Source organism: Carassius carassius, chromosome 44, assembly GCF_963082965.1.
Source record: "Carassius carassius chromosome 44, fCarCar2.1, whole genome shotgun sequence".
In the NCBI taxonomy this organism is placed as follows: domain Eukaryota; kingdom Metazoa; phylum Chordata; class Actinopteri; order Cypriniformes; family Cyprinidae; genus Carassius; species Carassius carassius.
This window is the reverse complement of record NC_081798.1, coordinates 17,377,597-17,397,907: the sequence shown is the minus strand read 5'-3', so window position 1 is coordinate 17,397,907 and position 20,311 is coordinate 17,377,597. Positions and strand designations below refer to the sequence as shown.

Here is a 20,311-nt window from a genome sequence, read left to right as displayed (position 1 = left end):
GCTTTCATGGCAACATCCTAACTGAAATGGAATGCTCTATAATCTAGATAGATGCACATATATTCATTGCATGAAAATTTATATTATATATATATATATATATATATATTAGTATATTTGGTCACTTTATAATAAAGTCCTATTCTCGCTATTAACAAACTATTAACTATGACTTTTGCCTCAAACTCCAAATTATCTGCTCATTAATAGTTAGTGAGGTATTTGTTAAGTTGAGGTATTGGGTAGGATTCGGGATATACAATACGGTCATGCAGAATATGTGCTTTATAACCAACTAGTTCATAGTGAGAATTAGTCTCTATACTAAAGTGTTACTGTATATTTACAGAAGTTTTGCCAACTAATCTGGCATCTTGGGTTAATTTTGCTGAACTGGTCCAAACAAACTATCATTTATTTTTTGATTTTGTGGGAAAGTGTAATATATATATATATATATATATATATATATATATATATATACACACACACATATATATATATAAGGTTTTATAGAATGTGCACTACAACTGTTAAACAGTTCAGGGTGGGTAAATGTTTGAATGTTTTTAAAAGACATATGTTCACCAATGCTTGATAAAAATACAGTAAAAACACTAATATAGTGAAATATTATATTTTAAAATAACTGTTTTTAATAGAATATATTTTAACATGCAATTTATTCCTGTGATGTAAAGCTGCATTTTCATGATCATTACTTCAGTTTTTAGTCTCACATTAGCCACTTCTGGATAATTTAATGAATCAATGCTGAATGAGTATTTAATTTTGTATAAATTTCCTTACTGACCCCAAACTTGTCAGAATGTGGTTATGATTCCTTAAAAAAAATATAATAATAAATTAGTGTACTAGATTTCGGAACAAAACAATTGTGTGTAATACTGTTGCTCGCATAGTTATCCAATTAATGAGGCAAGTTTAACAAATCTGCTTTCATAGTGATTTATTATTACAAATAATGTTTTAACAAATATTCAGCGTCAACCAGGCTGTTATTGCTATTAATCCAGGAACTTTAAGCAAGTCGTTTCAACAAGAGCCTACACTTACTGAAACTAAAACCTTAAATTCTTTTCTTTTTTTTCAGACTTAATTAATCAGTGTCTAGTTTTCAAGTAGATTTAAAGCTTATGGTGCATGTGCAAAGGAGCATGGGAAAGAGCAGGGAGAGTTATGAGTTCAGCCCGGTCGGTGTAGAAAAAAGTGAGGAGGGTCACATCTCAACTCGCATATTAATCTGCAAAGAGGCCGTATTGATCAGGTAAGCATATCAAAGCTTTCCTAGCTGCCAATGATCACTGTGCAACAACATAACAGATGCTGTTTCCTGTGTACATGTGTGCACAGACTGACAAGAAACAGGACGGAGGGTACGGCTGCGGCAGGCGGCGGTAATCGCATGGTAAACAGCTGTGTGCAGCTAACTTAAAACTCACTGGAGAGGAGCATGCTCGCTTTTTAAAGCAGAAGGAAATATGATTGCAGTTGGATGGATTTGGATTGAAATATTGCAAAGTTTTTCCCCATAATCCCTCATGCCTGAATACACAAATGTTATGGATGTGTTTTGAATGTTTATTTGTAGTATTGCATCAGTGAATCCAGTGGGTGAGATGTTTGAAAGCATTGTAGTTTCATTGCATTAGAATTTCCTAATTTTATTGGGATTGGATAGAATATCTTAACTCAATCACATTCAGTTTCAGTTCTATCTTTAACTCAGAAGACAGTGTTTCTTTAACTACAGACATGTTTATGTACAGTACCAAGGTTTATTTTATTTTTTTAATTTAAGGAATAGATCAGCCAAAAATGATAATTTGCTGAAAATGTACTCACACTCAGGCCATGTAGATGACTTTTTTTCTTCATCAGTACAGATTTGGAGAAATTTAGCATTACATCATTTGTTCACCAGTTGATCCTCTGCAGCGAATGGGTGCCATCAGAATGACAGTTCAATCAGTAGTAAATTTCCATCCGAAGGCCAGAGGGTGCTCTCGTGCTAAAACTCCAAAAACACATCGCAGAAGAAATCCAGGAAATTCCTATAGGAGTTGCTGAATAAACAAGATTTAAATGCGTTCATTAATTCAACATGACTAATAAACACAGGACTACAGCAATATACGGTTTATCAGAGTTCTTCTTATTAGATTTATTATAATTATTATTATAATTTTTTGGGGCAGTCATGGCCTAATGGATAGAGAGACTTGTTACCCGAAGGTCTGGCAGGAATTGTTGGTGGGGGGAGTGAATAACCAGCGCTCTCTCCACCTTCAATACCATGAGTGAGGGGAGAACCTTGAGCAAGGCACTGAACCTCCAACTGCTCCCTGGGTGCCGCAGCATTGGCTGCCCACTGTATGTGCATTTGGATGGGTTAAATGCTGATTTACTACTAATCACAGAACCGGCTTTACTGACAAGATGTGCATGACAAATGCATTCTATTAATCGTGCAGCTCTAGTCCAAGTATCACAAAAATCCACAAATAATCCACACCACACAATCCATTAATGTATTTTGTAGTGAAAAGCTGTGTGTATGTGTTTAGGACTGTTTCTGCTTGTAAACAGTGCTTACTGTGCATATTTCTCTCCTGATTCAAAGGTGACGACTTTCTCAGATGGAGAAAGAGATAATGTATAGAGGACTATTCCGTTTTGGGAAAACTATTCCTTTAAAAGGGTCATATGATGCTTAAAAAACATTATGTTGTGTATTTGGTGTAATGCAATGTGTTTATGTGGTTTAAGGTTAAAAAATAACATTATTTTCCACATAACTTACATTTAATGTTGCTCCTCTATGCCCCGCATTTATGAAACATCAATTTTTACAAAGCTCAACATTCTGAAAAGCGAGGTGTACGCTGATTGGCCAGCTATTCAGTGTGTTGTGATTGGCCGAATACCTCAAGCGTGTGATGGAAATGTTATGCCCCTTAACATACTGTCATACCGTGTAAAAAAGTAATTAGTTATAATTACTCACTACTTGTTCCAAAAAGTAACTGAGTTAGTAACTGAATTACTCTATAATAAAAGTAACTCGTTACCAGGGAAAGTAACTATTTGCATTACTGTAAAAAAAAAAAAAAGTTGCTATATGTCAAAGATTTTTTTTTTTTTTTACAGTTTTCACAAGTCAGTTGAAATAACTAGAACAGACAGGTGTTCGTACATAACTTTCGAGATTTATTGCACGTCAACAGACAGCAAGAGTTTTATCCTGCACTCTTTGTAAGAAAAGTGTTTTTGGCCACTAGCTTTGTATGCGTGTGTCACACATTACATGCACGTTCTTGACTTTGACTACAAAGAATTTGAAGTAGTGCTTATATCTCCACCTTGAAAATGCCAACTTTTCATCGGATTGCTCCTGACTCGCCATTTCTCCTGCTGCTGCGAATCTCTGTGTAGCTGTTGCGTGTGTGTGACTGTGTGTGTTTGGCACCGCTGGCGCGTGTGTGTAAAAACACTGGCTCCGATTGGCTACCATGAAACACATGACTCTGCCTTAGCCAATCATAATCGCTTATCTCATTATTAACCCACCTGCTCACTCGCTGTGTGAGCCAGGGGTGCGTTCGGATTGCATATTAAATCAATGCATAGTAACGCACCGCATTTAACGTTCAGTAACATTAACGGCGTTGTAACGGCGGGAAAAGTAATTAGTTAGATTACCCCGTTACTGAAAAAATAACGTCGTTACCTAACGCCGTTCTTTTAAACGCCGTTATTCCAAACACTGATCCCAGCACGACCAAACAAAACCAATAAAACCCATTATAAAATACAAAATTACTAATTACTAAAAAATGAGGATGAATGCAAATAGTATTTAATTAATCCACAAAAGGGTAATTCCAAAACACACAGGCAGAAACACACTTAGCACAAAGTATGGACATAGCAGACCGGACAAACAGTGAACTGGATACAACTTAAATAGGATGGCTGATGAGGGTAATTAATGGCTCACACCTGAGCCAAAATGACAATAATCAGACATGAGGGAAAATTAGGTCACACAGAGCACATAGGGAAGAAAACACAACTAAACAGGTGTGACAGCTAATTAATTAAGAGACATCCATTTGATTTATCATAAGTAATTTCCACTGTAATTTTAATCACAGAGTGCTATTAAAGATGTAGTAGAAATTCAATTCTGGTGACTATTTGTTAAAAAAAATGATCCAGGTTTGTCCACATAATTTATACTGGTGATAGAGTGCAAGCAGCATTTTATGAGTTTTTCTACATGGCCAAACGTGGTCATAGTTGAAGAAATACCTGGATCTTTCTGGGGATGTAAATCTCATAGCTGCTGAAATGACTTGAAAATCTTATACTGTTTTCCACCTTCCACACTTTTTCCCCCAGCAGGCATCTGTTGAAAAACAGGAACTATATTTCACCCCCATGTCTGAATGAATCCTGCTCTTAAATGACGTTTCCTGTTATTATGTGTTTTTTATTCTTTCTGAGCTGTTGGTTTTGTGCTCCATCTCAGCGCAAGCTTCATTAATCAAGCAGTCCAAAGAGAAATGGCTCACCTGCTTGCTGAGGTGTTTATCTTTAGCTAATTTCCTGGCGGGATGCCTGTCATGCTGTGTTAAAAACCAGGAACAGGTGTAAACAAAACAGGGCCAGGGTCTCAGGACTATATCTGTTCAGTATATTTCTTAATATCAGCAGACCTGTCTGAAAGTGGAAAAAAAGTGCATAATAATACGTTTGTTGCAGCTCTGAACTGTGTGGACTGCTTTTCCATAATTTATTTCTGAGTTAGAAGTATCAAAGACAGTATTATCACTGTGAATGAAAGAAATGCCTTGATTAATAATTAAATAAAAAAAATTATAGGAATAAGACATTTTTAAAAAAGTTTTAATCATTTAATGCGGATATCATTGAAAATGTATTGTGGCTATTACGAGATCAAACATATTTATGATTTTCTTACATCATTAAAACTTATTACTGCTTTTTATGTATAAAATATTTTTTTTTTTTGTATTTAGAATGCTTCATGTAGTACATTTTACTTTACTTGAATAAAACAAAAAATGAACAAGTTCAAAATGACCTTAAACAGGGATAAAGAACAGGGTCAAAGTTCTCCTCAACTTAAATTTCTTAATGCAAAATATACATTTTATATTTTTCCTTTTAAATGTTAGGGAATAGGAATATAATCCAGACATGTTTTCTTGAGATTCGCCTAAATTAAAAAAAAAAAAAAAAAAACTTGAAGTTCATGGGCTGATCAGTAGTTTGAAACATCTGTCACATTCAGTTCAGTGAAGACGTGACTTTTCATTAAAATTACTTGCCAATTATTTCTAAAACTGTCAAATAGTCAAACATCTTGTCCACAATAGCAAGTGCAATGCAAACAGGGGGGAGGGAAACATAATTATACTTTATTCTGAGATGAAAATAAACGTTCGCAATTAACATGCAGCGCAGACATCACCCAAATGGGAGAAAGACAATGCATGGCGAGATCCTAGTTAGGCATCTGTGAGTGCGACTGCGGCTTCCAGGAGCTATCGGCAGAAAAACCCCTGCAGCTCGGGCCCAGAACGGCTCACGGCAGCTGGAGCCAAACCCCACAGCTGACAGCTGGTTTGGGCTGAGCCTGGTCTACGTGACCCAGCTAGTTCCAGCTCCGTTGACAAGGATGCACAGAGACAGACAGGCTCAGACAATATGGCATTCACACAGTGATCACAGAAGAGTGCACAGTGCAATCGCCGGGTCTGAGCTGAGAATGTGACATTTTTGTTAGAGGCACACAAGGATATTATATTTACATATCAATATGAACAATGGTCATTGTTTGATTGCAGGGTTTTCATTGTATCGTTTTGTATGGGAGGCATCACAGTGAGTTGCAGTCATATCCGTATTCCAGCACTCCCTCCGGACCCCAGGATCAACCCCCTTGACAGTCTGTCTGAACACTTCTCAAATGAGTTTGTGTCTGTCTGAGCTGACTGATGCATCAAAATAACTGCAACTACACATATATTAGCACCTAGTTATTTTTTCTAAATGAAGGTTTTGTTTTTCTAAATGAAGGTTTTGTTGGTAAGTCCCTCCTGGTAGATGTTGGAACTACCATCAAGATTCAAAATTCTATCTATCTAGAGATAAAGATTATATACACACACACATACATATATATATATATATATATATATATACACACACACACACACACACACACACACACATATAAACAATTATATATATATATATATATATATATATATATATATATATATACACACACACACACACACACATATAAACATATATATATATATATATATATATATATATATATATATATAAAATTGTTTTATTTTTTTAAGTTTTCTACAGTTTTCTTTTAAATGGGTCGTTCACCCAAAAATAAAAATTACCCCATGATTTGCTCACCCTCAAGCCATCCTAGCGGTTTATGACTTTTTACTTTCAGACGAATACAATCGGAGTTATATTAAAAAATGTCCTGGCTCTTCCAAGTTTTATAATGACAGTGAATGGGTATTGATATTCAATAGTACAATAGAAGTCCAATAAGGTGTATCCACCCATCATAAAAAGTAAACCACACGGCTCTGGGGGGTTAATAAAGGCCTTCTGAAAATATCCATATTTAAAACTTTATAAGGCATAATCTCTAGCTTCCGCTAACTGTCGTACGCACAGTTGACGAAGGACATAGGCATAGCGTAAGCTCCGGTGAGAAGTGACAAATGCGGAAGTGCAGTGGAGAGAGCAAAACAAAACACCTGTCATGAATTAGAAGTACAAAACGAGGATTTGTAAAGAAAAATGTTGAAGGATTTTGATATAAACTAAGAGGAGACTTTTTATTTGCTGTAAACAAAATTAGATTCTCGCGAGACTTGCATATTCTCACTGGAGCTTATGCTGCACTTATGTCATCCGCTGGAACGCCACTCCCTCGTGAACATGCATGCAACATAATTTTCATTTTTGGGTGAACTATCCCTTTAAGTCTAATTAAATCCTTTTCTTAACCAATCACAATAATGCATCTAACTGGCTCTGACAGTCTTGCTAAGTCGTTTCAGCCTTTCCACCTTTTTTATCTTCCTTTATGACTAATTAATCATTCTGAGTGATGTGCATTGATCGCTAATCTTTGTGAGTGCTAGTTGCAAATCAGTAAAATAACTAACTGACTGGCAGGTATATTTCCTAAATTTAACAAACAATAAAAGATCAAGAAATAATTATTCCTAAAGGGAAAGACATTATCAGGCCTGAATCATTCAACTCCACTGAATATCACATGCTATGAATAATAATTCATAGCAATAAGGTGTGGAACGACAACGGATGTAGTTATGTTATTTGCCCTCAATTATCTAGTTATTCCGTAACACCACAGGTGTTTTGAATATATTATATCATAATTCATCTCACAAAGTGTAGCTTTAACAAAATGACGAGGTCTTCATACCAGATGGTTGCACTGCAAGGCACTTTACACTGAGAATAATATACAGTATATACAGTACAGACCAAAAGTTTGGACACACCTTCTCATTCAAAGAGTTCTCTTTATTTTCATGACTATGAAAATTGTAGATTCACACTGAAGGCATCAAAACTATGAATTAACACATGTGGAATTATATATGAATTGTATATGGAATTATATACATAACAAAAAAGTGTGAAACAACTGAAAATATGTCATATTCTAGGTTCTTCAAAGTATCCACCTTTTGCTTTGATTACTGCTTTGCACACTCTTGGCATTCTCTTGATGAGCTTCAAGAGGTAGTCACCTGAAATGGTCTTCCAACCGTCTTGAAGGAGTTCCCCGAGAGATGCTTAGCACTTGTTGGTCGTTTTGCCTTCTGTCTGCGGTCCAGCTCACCCCTAAACCATCTCGATTGGGTTCAGGTCCGGTGACTGTGGAGGCCAGGTCATCTGGCGCAGCACCCCATCACTCTCCTTCTTGGTCAAATAGCCCTTGATGCCTTCAGTGTGACTCTACAATTTTCATAGTCATGAAAATAAAGAAAACTCTTTGAATGAGAAGGTGTGTCCAAACTTTTGGTCTGTACTGTATATATCTCTTGACCAAAGAAACATAAATTTGAGAAAACTTGTGTTTAACTTATCTTTAGTGAATCAGTCATTTACAATGTAGCTTAGTGGTTACAGATATTTCAAAGATTTTAATAAAAGCAAAATTATTAATTAATAAAATTTTAAGGTGTCCTTGACATGTACTTACGATTACAATAACAAATAATTATGCATAAATACAGGCAAGTAACACTCAGCCAATCCCTAATCATAACCCTAAATATACAGTAAGTACATGTATTTAATTTACACAGTACTGAAATGTAAAATTACACTGTAACAATGACACCTTAAAATAAAGAGTAACCATAAACTCTTATGTTAAAATAATTGTATTATTTCAGATTAGTGCTGGCCACGATTAATCACAATTAATTGCATCCAAAATAAAAGTTTAAATAAAGTGTACTGTGTATGTATGTTATTATGTCTATATAAATAATACCTCAGTGTATATATATATATATATATATATATATATATATATATATATATATATATATATATATATATATATATATACACACACACACACACACACACACACACACACACGTAAATATATGTAAATATTTTCAAAATATATACTCTATGTGTGTGTCTTTATATATACATAATAAATGTACACAGTATACCATACCATACCATACCAACTTTATTTGTTAAGTACTTTTCAAAAACAAAAGTTGACCAAAGTGCTGTACAGAAAAATAAATAAATAAATAAAAATAAAATAGATAAAATAAACATATGTACCATTTGTAACCACACAATAAAAGCATTCAAAGTAACAAATTGAATCAAGCAAATAAAGTCGACTTCTTACTAGGTGTCAAAAGCCAAAGAGAAAAGATGGGTTTTAAGAAGGGTTTTAAAAACAGATAAAGAAGAGGCCTGCTTAACATGCAAAGGCAGATCATTCCATAGTTTAGGGGCAGATACAGCAAAGGCACGGTCCCCTCTGAGCTTACGGTTAGTTTTAGGCACAGTCAGGAGCAGCTGATCATCTGATCTGAGAGAGCGGACGGGTTTATAAGAGTGTAGAAGCTCAGAGAGGTATGGCGGAGCAAGACCATTTAGTGATTTAAAAGCAAATAACAGAATTTTAAAATGGATCCTAAATTGAATAGGCAGCCAGTGTAATGAAGCTAAAATAGGGGAAATGTGCTCATGTTTACGTGTGCCCGTTAAAAGACGTGCTGCTGCATTTTGTATCATCTGGAGACGGGTGATGGAGGACTAACCCCCGCATATAGTGAATTACAGTAGTCCAGCCGTGTAGTTACAAAGGCGTGGATAACAGTTTCAAAATGTTGTCTTGACAGAATTGGCTTTATTTTGGCCAGCTGCCTTAAATGAAAGAAGCTTGATTTGACAACAGCTTTGATCTGACTGGCAAATTTAAGCTCAGGGTCGACTTTAACTCCTAGGTTTGTGATAGTAGGTTTAATATAGGGTGCTAAGGAGCCCAGATCTACAGGTGGGGTCCCAGTGGTGCCTCCAAAAACCATCACTTCTGTTTTTTTATCATTAAAATTTAAAAAGTTTAGAGCTATCCAGGCCTTTATGTCGTCTAGACAATTGAGTAGTTGTCCAACAGAGTTATAATTTTTCTTTTTAAGAGGTACATAAATCTGACTGTCATCTGCATAACAGTGGAATGAAATGCCATTCTTTCTAAGTTTGGAACCAAGTGGAAGCAAATACAGAGAGAAAAGTAGAGGGCCGAGGACTGAGCCCTGTGGGACCCCACACAAGAGAGGAGCAGAGGAGGATACAGAGTCACCTAAGCTAACACAAAAAGTTTGATCCGCTATGACCTAAACCAATCCAGTGCTATGCCACTGATGCCAACCCACTGCCTTAAACGTGAAATCAATATTTCATGATCCACTGTGTCAAATGCAGCAGTTAGATCTAAAAGCACAATGATAACACAGTCACCAGAGTCAGTAGCTAAAAAGATATCATTAAAAACTCTTAAAAGAGCAGTTTCGGTGCTGTGCAAGGTCTTAAAACCGGACTGGAAAACCTCTAGTATATTATGTTCTTCCAAAAAGGCCAATAGTTGACTGTACACAATCTTCTCCAAGATTTTTGAAAGGAAAGGCAATTTGGAAATAGGCCTGAAATTAGCAAGAACTGACGGATCTAGAGCAGGTTTTTTTAATCAGAGGTTGAACTAGTATACACACATATATTATGTAAACAAACACTTTTATTTTGGATGCAATTAATTGCGATTAATCACTGCCCAGCACTATTTGAGATTTTTTTAAGTTGTTTTAGCGTTTTAGAGTCATGTCGTCATAGAAATTATTTAAACTAATAACACAATTCAACAATTCACAACAATTCACAACACAATCATTCTGCAAAATTGAGATGCTATTATGATCATATTTATGATTAAGTGTGTTATCCTTGTTTACTAAACCACACCTGATCTCCGTGGCCTCCATGTGACCCCATCCTCTTAACATCTCACTCTGTCTATTCTCCTAACTGCATTTTCGACTTCAGCGCTCCCAGCTTTGTTTTTCTTCCTGACCTGCCGTCTAGTCTTTGATCACAGCTCTGCCCTAAAGGCAGCCTGCCAACGCTAAACTTATCCAAACCACTTTCTCTCACCTCCAAACACACCATAAGAACCGCCCTGCATCTCAACCAGTGTTTATTCTCCTCCGTCCATCACAACCTGCCACTCATCATCACTCAAACAGACTCCAAAAGTTGTGTGCAAAAGCTGAAAGGAGAGTCTGCAGAGGGGACACATTAACCTCAGCAAATGCAAGTAAATTTGAGGCACGTCTTCCTCCATCCGTAATTTCCACATCTTCGAATGGAGATGGACTTCAGCTGCCCTACAAACAGAGACAGACGGGCTGCACGGGTCATCAAGGGTCTGGTCTGACTCGCTCTAAGATGGCGTCCCACTGAGATAATCACTGTTTCCATCACAGCCTCGGCTGGCTGTGGCCAACCCAGACCTCCTTCAGACCAGAGGATGGATTGTTTAACGTCACTCTGATTATGCACTGAATAAAGGAAAGAGAAATGGAGAGGAGTGCAGGGAGGGAGAATTTTCAGGGAGCCAGGTCAGTAATTATATGACAAAAAAGGGATGAAATGCATAAGAGGAGAATGGAGAAAAATGTTGTTTGGTACAGAAAAGCTTTTTTATGTTTTTTTTAAATCTGTCATATGTGAAGATAATAAATAAAACTATATTTCACAATTTGTAATCAAGTAATAGTGTTTATTTATTTTCTAATATTCACCTAATATTCAGTGGCAACTTTGTATATTAGAACAAACGTATTATCTGCACACTGATATAACTGCTCCATAAGAAATATTCATTGCAATGTTTCTACCATCAGGTCTTCGTCGGGCACAAATTATGTGAACTGAGGTACAACTCCTTATAAGTAACAGGTAGTCATCCTAATTGACCTATCAGTAAGCCCCTCACTTCAAAGGCAGATGAGCCAATGGCAGTAGAGTATCAGTTGCATGGGGAGCGGAATCTGGACATCTGACTAACCACTGATTTCTGGTTGTGCCCTCTTTTGGAAGGCCAAACAAAGTATTTTCACTTTCACAATGAAGCATAGCATCTCCACAACATGACAGCGGCAGCAACAATACTACAGCGAGAATCAAAGTTACTCCTTGTTTCTTTGCGTGAACAAATTATGGTGGTGTTATGCAAATCTTCACACACAGTGATGTAGACATGTGTGGGCGTTTAAACGAGGTGTTTTAAGGAGGAGTGAATGAGTCTTAAAGGTCCCGTTCTTCATGATCCCACGTTTTAAACTTTAGTTAGTGTGTAATGTTGTTGTTAGGGTATAAATAATATCTGTAAAATTCTAAAGCTCAAATTTCAATGCCAGGCGAGATATTTAATTTAACAGAATTCGCCTACATCGAACGACCAGTTTGGACTACATCCCTCTAGTTCCTGCAGTAATGGCGTCACTAGAACCGTTTTTTGACTAACCTCCACCCACAGGAATACACAAAAAAGGGGGTGTGGTCTTGTTGCGCTCGCATGGAGGAGGAGGAAGAGTTGCATTTTAAGAGAGTCCAATCATCTTTGTTTGGCTTTCCCAGGGATGCTGTACTTAGAGATCAATGGTTACAATTTATGTTTAACTCGGTTCCCAAAAATCCACATGTAAACTATGTGCAGCACATTTTGCTGAGGACAGCTTCCTCAATTTCAATCAGTTTAATGCCGGATTCACACAAAGATTATTCTTGAAAGATGGAGCAGTTCCCTCTTTGTCTGGAGAAGGCGTTGTTTATGGACCACAACCGGTAAGTGTATTTTATTATTTAAGTTGGTGCGTTTAACAGTTTCTGTAACTTATTACACAAAAGGCAACACTGTTTAGCTTTGTGAACTAGATGATAGGGCTGTGCAAAAAAATCTAATGCGATTTTCATGCGCATCTCGTCAGTAAAGGTGTTCTGTGATTAGAAGTACATCTCCAGCACGTGCGTTCAGATCAGGATTGCCAGGTTTTTCAAAACAAATCCTGGCCACTTACTTCTCAAAGCTACTCCAAAACTAGCCCAATCGCGTTGCCAGGAGGGCAGCGTGCTCTAAGCTGCTGTCGAATCACAACACAGGAACCGCTGGCACAATCAGAACTCGTTACATATTTCTGAAGTAGGGACTTTATAGAACAAGGAAGACCTCAGCCCGTTTTAATGACCGTGAAAACAGCGGTATACAGATAAGTGAATTGTGTGAAAAATACTGTGTTTTTTTTTACAGGCGAAACATGAACATTTTATATTGCACACTGTAAAACACAACTGTAAGGACCACGAATGTTGGTCCTTCTGTGTCCAAAATGTATCAAAAAGATATAGAGACAAGGTTTTCACACTGACAGCTGTCATTGTAAGACAATTAGCAACTATGTTTGTTTGTCCAAGTTTGCAACAGTAACTAAGGGGGGCTGGGCTTACCGATAGGCCAATTAGACACCTTCAATCACTATAAAGGTGTACTCCCACCTATATTCTCTCTCTCTCTCTCTCCCCCTCTGTCTTTCTCTCTCTCTCTTTCCTTATATGATTGAACGTGCCTAATTAGGATAAACACGTTACTTATGAGTTGTACTTCATTTAACGTAATTTGTCCCCGACGAAAACCTGAAGGTCGAAACGTTGTAATATTTCTTATGGAGCAGTATTATTTGCTCTTTTGTTATTGTTTGACATTTTGTCCTGCACCTGAGCCCTGTGTGGGTTTGTGGGATGTGCACAACTTTTTTTATACTTTGAACTTTGTATATTAGACCAGTATTCAGAGTGATGGCCTTAAGCCTGACAAACACTGCACGATTTTCGGCTGTCCCAGATGGAAAATAGGCATTTTGTGAAACAATCATGGCGATTCCTGTGATCGTGGCTCCTAAAAAATGGTCCTGTGTCACACAGTGAGAAAGTTTAAAAAACAACCACTGTCATGGTCTCGCGACCAAAGATAGCCTACAATACAGCATGATCATCGCACAGTGTGCTGGTACGATCCACGTAACTGACCAACCAATAAAAATGTGGCATCAACATGACATGGCGGTAAAACATAAAACTGCTTACCTCAAGCTCTTATCCCTTCCTCCTTCGCCACTTCCACTTTTCTTAGCACACATAAAAACAACAACTGCTAAAGAGTGATTTATCATGCTTTTTGTTGCATACAAGGCGATAGATGTCATCCTCATACAACCATGTCCTAGCCAAGTTTATTAGATCCATGTCGCAGTGTGACATGCAATAATCTTATAGGATTGCTAAAAAAAGTTTTTTCTTCTATTGATTCACATTGCTGACCTGCTTTCTCGTTTCATAAAAATGCAAATGGTCAAAAAATACCTTAGTTTTAATGCTAATGTATTATTGTTGTAGAACAATAATGTTTGACATAAATATTGTGTCTATTGTAAATTAATGTAATAATAGTGTAATAAACTCTACACTGAACACTGAAATTGCTGTTGCTGGCATTTTATAAAATAACTTGTTAATGTTAATAACTTAAATCAACAGCTCTAAACATAGCTCATCTAGATTTTAAAGGCAGCTTTATAAGTCTTTCTATGTGAGTGTATGTTTTAGAGTATTTTGTGTGTTTATGTTTGTGTACGTGGTACTGTACGTTATTGGGACCACAAGGATAGTGATACCAGTAAATTTCGATCTTCTGGGGACATTCTAGAGGTCCCCTTGAGGAAACAAGCATATAAATCAGACAAAAAAAAAATATATATATATATAAATGCAGAATGTTTCCTATGAGGGATAGATTTAGGTGTAGGGTAGGTGTAGGGTGATAGAAAATAGTTTGCACAGTTTTGTACAGTATAAAAAGCATTACGCCTATGGAATGTCCCCATAAAACATGGAAAAACAACGCGTGTGTATGTGTATGTGTGTGTGTGTGTATCATTGTGTTGAAGAAAGATCTTGCATAGAGACACAAGCAGAGAATCCTGACCCTCACCCATTAGAAGCGACTCCGCACTTTGTTAATGGAAGAATGAATGTTTGGACGATTAAACTTTATTGGCCACTTCAGATGTTACAGTGACAGAACTGTGTTAGTTGCTACAAGGTGGGAAAGGTCAGCAATTTTCTGATGCAGTCAACCCACACTAATCTGTTTTTGAGAAGTCAATTCCAGGGACACGAGCTTCACTGCACAAAAGGAATATTATAAACATCAATGCATATCTTTGAGTCAGTCACCTTAATTTTAGAGGTTAGACTGTTTTTGCACGCCATAATCTATATGCCAAAATAGTCCAACTAGACTGTTTCCTTTCTCTTCTAAACATTTTAAAAGGCAATGCTTTACAACACATATTGCAATGTACAGTACATCTTCAAACTGTGTGTTATTTTCTGAAGTTTATTATAAAATGTAAGGTTACTTGCACCGTTTTACAATAACCGTTTTTACACTTTGCCTTAACTTTAGGTCATTTTAAGGTTTTTAATTGATTTTCATTACATAATACATTCAAATAAAAAATATATGCATGTAAAATATATAAAAATAAGATTGAATTCAACTAAAATTCATTCAAACATACTAATGTTCTAGAACTTATAGAACAAGCAAATATTGTATTTCTCTTGCAAGATAAACCTAACATGTATTAAAAGACAGAGAAAGAGTTGTGCCATTCTTCTTTTAGTTTTCTAAAAAAAAAAAACTTTCTCTATGCTTCTCAGATGTCAAGGAAAAACCTTGAACCAACTCTGCTAACTGTTAAAGACTGTCAGTCCGCTTCGCCCTTCTACATACAATAGAGATTTTCACATGGCTTTTCACTTCAAACACTTGACCTCTGACTCGGACTCAAACCAAGCAGGGAGCTTGAGCTTCTTTTATGATGACATTGAGAGAGCTACACAGCAAAAAACCTCTAGGGTCCAAACCATAAGCATGGCTTTGAAATTATGTTTTTATGAGCATGTTCTTTTATCGACCAACACCTGGGAAATACATTTGTTGAATGCAAAGCTCTGTGACCACCATTTAAACTTAATTTCATTTATTTAATGAATTTCTAAAGTGTTGAGTATGTGATTGAAAATATACATATGCAAGCCTGAACATACAGCTTGCATATACAGGTTTGTGACTAATTTATTCAGTATTATATGAATATACATGTGTGTGTGTGTGTGTTACTGTTTTCTGGTCAGTTTTTGTGAAAAAAACTGTGAATTTATTTTTCTCTGCCTCTTAGGTGTTAGGTGTTTTATATTGTTGATAAGTGGTTAATCCCATCAAGTTCAGTCAGAAAAATCGGGTTAATCTTGGAAGACTAGCTGACTTTAAAAGACCATATTGCTAGGACAGTACAATCTTGCAGATTTGCATTGCACAATATCAGGAAGGTGGAAGAAGGATCTTGTCATTTTTGGTCTAGACTATTGCAATGCTCTTCTGGCTGGACTTCCAATATGTGCGTCCATACCTCTACAATTGATTCAGAACGCAGCAGCAGAACTAGTCTTCAGTGAGTGCAAGACAGCCCATGTCAGTCCTCTGTTTATCTCTATACTGGCTACGACTCACATCAAGTTCAAGAAATTGATGTTTGCATACAGAACAGCCACAGGCTCAACAGCCCCATATGCCACCACTTGACGCCTCTTAAATTATGCTTGCAACATTTTATGTGTGATGCATCTACCACATGACTTCCACAGATATTCCATATCATAACAAATCAAAGCATCTCAACTAAAAAAAAAATAATAATATGTGCTTCCATAGTGCCAGCAAATGCAGCTAGGGACTTGGCATCTTCAAGCTTTATAATGGCAGTGAATGGTGGTCAAGATTTTGAAGCAAAATAAAATGCATAAAATCCATCATAAAAAGGGTTCCACATGGTTCCGGGGGTAAAAAAAAAAGAAAAAAAAAAAAAAGGGGGGCCTTCTGAAATGATTGGATGCATTTGTATAAATATAATAGAACAATATAATCCATATTTAAACCTGTATAATTATAATATAATTTAATACCTTTATATTTTTCATACCCGTGTTCACCAGAGAGCGGCATTCCAGCAGATGACGTGTATGAACTTTATTAGACTTCTATATACTATTGAATATTATGAGGTGCCGTACAAGACTTAATTCATTCTGGCACTCTCACACACTTAAATTCTCCTTTCACATACATATATTCTTGCTTTCACACACTTTCATTCTCCTTTCACATACATATATTCTTGCTTTCACACACTTTCATTCTTCTTACACATGCATACATTTCTACTCTTACACTCACATACATTCTCCTTTCATATGCATATATTTTTGCTTTCACACACACATACATTTCTCGGCAAGTAAAAAAAAAAATAAACCAGTGGCCGAACAGGACCAGTAGAAAATTTCTTTAGCGTTAAGCCCTGTTAATACGATCAAAATCAGTGTCTTAGAGCTTGTACACAACACAGATCTGTAGAAAACATAGGTTACATAATGATATGTTAAAAATAAAAACTTAAAATATATACTTGAAAAGAAAACAGGATGACTTTGAATAGCATAACTGTAAAATTGTGAGGAAGAGCTGAGCAGGTCTTGCACACGTATTTATTGGTCTGAGAGTGACTTCCTGCTTAAACAGGAATTAATGGATACCAAAAAAGGTAGAAATATATATATATGTAAAAGGAGAATGCATGTGTGCGAAAGCAAAAAAAAAAAAAAATGTATGTATGTATGTGTAAGGAGAATTATGTGTGTGAGAGAGTAGAAATGTATGTATGTGAATGGAGAATGTAAGCGTGTGAGAGTAGAAATTTATGTATGTGTAAGGAGGATGTAAATGTGTGAGAGGAGAAATATTATGTATGTGAAAGGAGAATTATGTGTGTGAGAGAGTAGAAATGTATGTATGTGCATGGAGAATGTAAGTGTGTCAGAGTAGAAATTTATGTATGTGTAAGGAGAATGTAAATGTGTGAGAGGAGAAATATATGTATGTGTAAGGAGAATTTAAGTGTGTGAGAGTAGAAATGTATGTATGTGTAAGGAGAATGTAAATGTGTGAGAGGAGAAATATATGTATGTGTAAGGAGAATTTAAGTGTGTGAGAGTAGAAATGTATGTATGTGTAAGGAGAATGTAAATGTGTGAGAGGAGAAATATATGTATGTGTAAGGAGAATGTAAGTGTGTGAGAGTAGAAATGTATGTATGTGTAAGGAGAATGTAAATGTGTGAGAGGAGAAATATATGTATATGTAAGGAGAATGTAAGTGTGTGAGAGTAGAAATGTATGTATGTGTAAGGAGAATGTAAATGTGTGAGAGGAGAAATATATGTATATGTAAGGAGAATGTAAGTGTGTGAGAGTAGAAATGTATGTATGTGTAAGGAGAATGTAAATGTGTGAGAGGAGAAATATATGTATGTGTAAGGAGAATTTAAGTGTGTGAGAGTAGAAATGTATGTATGTGTAAGGAGAATGTAAATGTGTGAGAGGAGAAATATATGTATGTGTAAGGAGAATTTAAGTGTGTGAGAGTAGAAATGTATGTATGTGTAAGGAGAATGTAAATGTGTGAGAGGAGAAATATATGTATGTGTAAGGAGAATGTAAGTGTGTGAGAGTAGAAATGTATGTATGTGTAAGGAGAATGTAAATGTGTGAGAGGAGAAATATATGTATGTGTAAGGAGAATGTAAGTGTGTGAGAGTAGAAATGTATGTATGTGTAAGGAGAATGTAAATGTGTGAGAGGAGAAATATATGTATGTGTAAGGAGAATGTAAGTGTGTGAGAGTAGAAATGTATGTATGTGTAAGGAGAATGTAAATGTGTGAGAGGAGAAATATATGTATATGTAAGGAGAATGTAAGTGTGTGAGAGTAGAAATGTATGTATGTGTAAGGAGAATGTAAATGTGTGAGAGGAGAAATATATGTATGTGTAAGGAGAATGTAAGTGTGTGAGAGTAGAAATGTATGTATGTGTAAGGAGAATGTAAATGTGTGAGAGGAGAAATATATGTATGTGTAAGGAGAATGTAAGTGTGTGAGAGTAGAAATGTATGTATGTGTAAGGAGAATGTAAATGTGTGAGAGGAGAAATATATGTATGTGTAAGGAGAATGTAAGTGTGTGAGAGTAGAAATGTATGTATATGTAAGGAGAATGTATGTTTGTGAGTGTGCCAGAATGAATTACGGCTTGTACGGCCCCCCATAGAATATCAACAGCTATTCACTCTCTCACTCTCTCTCTCTCTCTTTATATATATATATATATATATATATATATATATATATATATATATATATATATATATATATATATATATATATATATATATATTTATTTATTATATATAACCAAGTGTATTCATCTAAAAGTCAAAAATCATGTACACCTAGAATGATTTGACGGTGAGTAAACAACAGGGTAATTTTGGGGTAAACTGTCCCTTTAATGGCTTCATGTTCTAGCTGTACTCTTCTAAAATGTCTAAAACGTTGTATTACTCACAATATTACTATAGTCTCTTTCAGTTGAATTGATTGAATTCCATATTTGTTAGTCACTTTGTAAGCCAATCTGGAAGTCTTCTAAATGGATAAAAGTTAGAATAAGGGTGGAGGTAAGTTTAGGCACTCAAATATACTAAATTCCTACGTTTACAAATGCATGAATTTAATGGAATTTCAACTCCAGTCACTGTTTCCATTTCTGACTTGAATGTGGCATTAGATTGTGTATTATTCAGTTAGGCTTGTACACTCATCGCCACTGATTGTGGAATTGTGGCCAGCAGGTGTTTTGAGTATCTGAAAGCATCCGCTTTATTTTGAGGAGTGAATGAGTGTATAATCTGTGGTTAGGATGCATAACGACAATTAGAAAACAATAAGAGACAAGATAAGGGAATCTAAAGGAGGATGTAGCTTTTCTAACAAGTACTAATCAACTTTAAGTCATCTTTGGAGTCTGTTTAAGGATCTGTAAACGGAGGCAACTTGCAATAAAAGGACAATTATGAGACAAAATTAACACACGCACTTGTTCATTTGCCATATTCATATCCATAAATAAATGTGACCCATTCGTGAAATCATTTTAGAGAGGGCGTCGCTTCAGTTTTGATTACCTTATTCATAATGTCCTGCTTGAATGATCTCAGTCTTCATTAGGCAGGGAGACGGCAGCTTACTTAACGATAATGATGGCACACAAAAGTGCAGCTCAATCAGGAGTTTGCTCCTGTCAGAGGAGGAGGCGTCGTAACTTCCACAGCTGAAGGGGTTTAACCAGCTGCCTCAGGTATAACAGCAATGGGATCTTCACCTCCTGCCCTCCCAGCAGAATACATCAACTCTGGGAGACAATCAGCCGTTCATACAGCCGCCTCTCATTACATAGCCCAGTGCGTACGGTTAAAACGAGGCACATGTCAAATGCAAATCCACCGAACTTGAGAGCCAGGAAGTTTTGCAAGATCTTGGGACAGCTGGTTTATGGATACAGAATTATGGCATCTTGTGGTCCTCTAGAAATTGGGAGAAAAAAATAAACAAAAACAATAACACAGCTGTA

At 36.1% G+C, this 20,311-nt stretch overlaps 1 long non-coding RNA gene across 1 annotated transcript; it reads right to left on the bottom strand.

Annotated features, from left to right (window-relative positions):
* Positions 1-4,239: 4,239 nt before the first annotated feature.
* Positions 4,240-20,091, bottom strand: LOC132126308 (uncharacterized). The gene is made up of 3 exons (XR_009427375.1): positions 19,866-20,091; positions 4,599-4,746; positions 4,240-4,432 (listed from the first exon to the last, which is right to left on the bottom strand). It is a non-coding gene; the product is annotated as an uncharacterized LOC132126308 (long non-coding RNA).
* Positions 20,092-20,311: the final 220 nt, after the last annotated feature.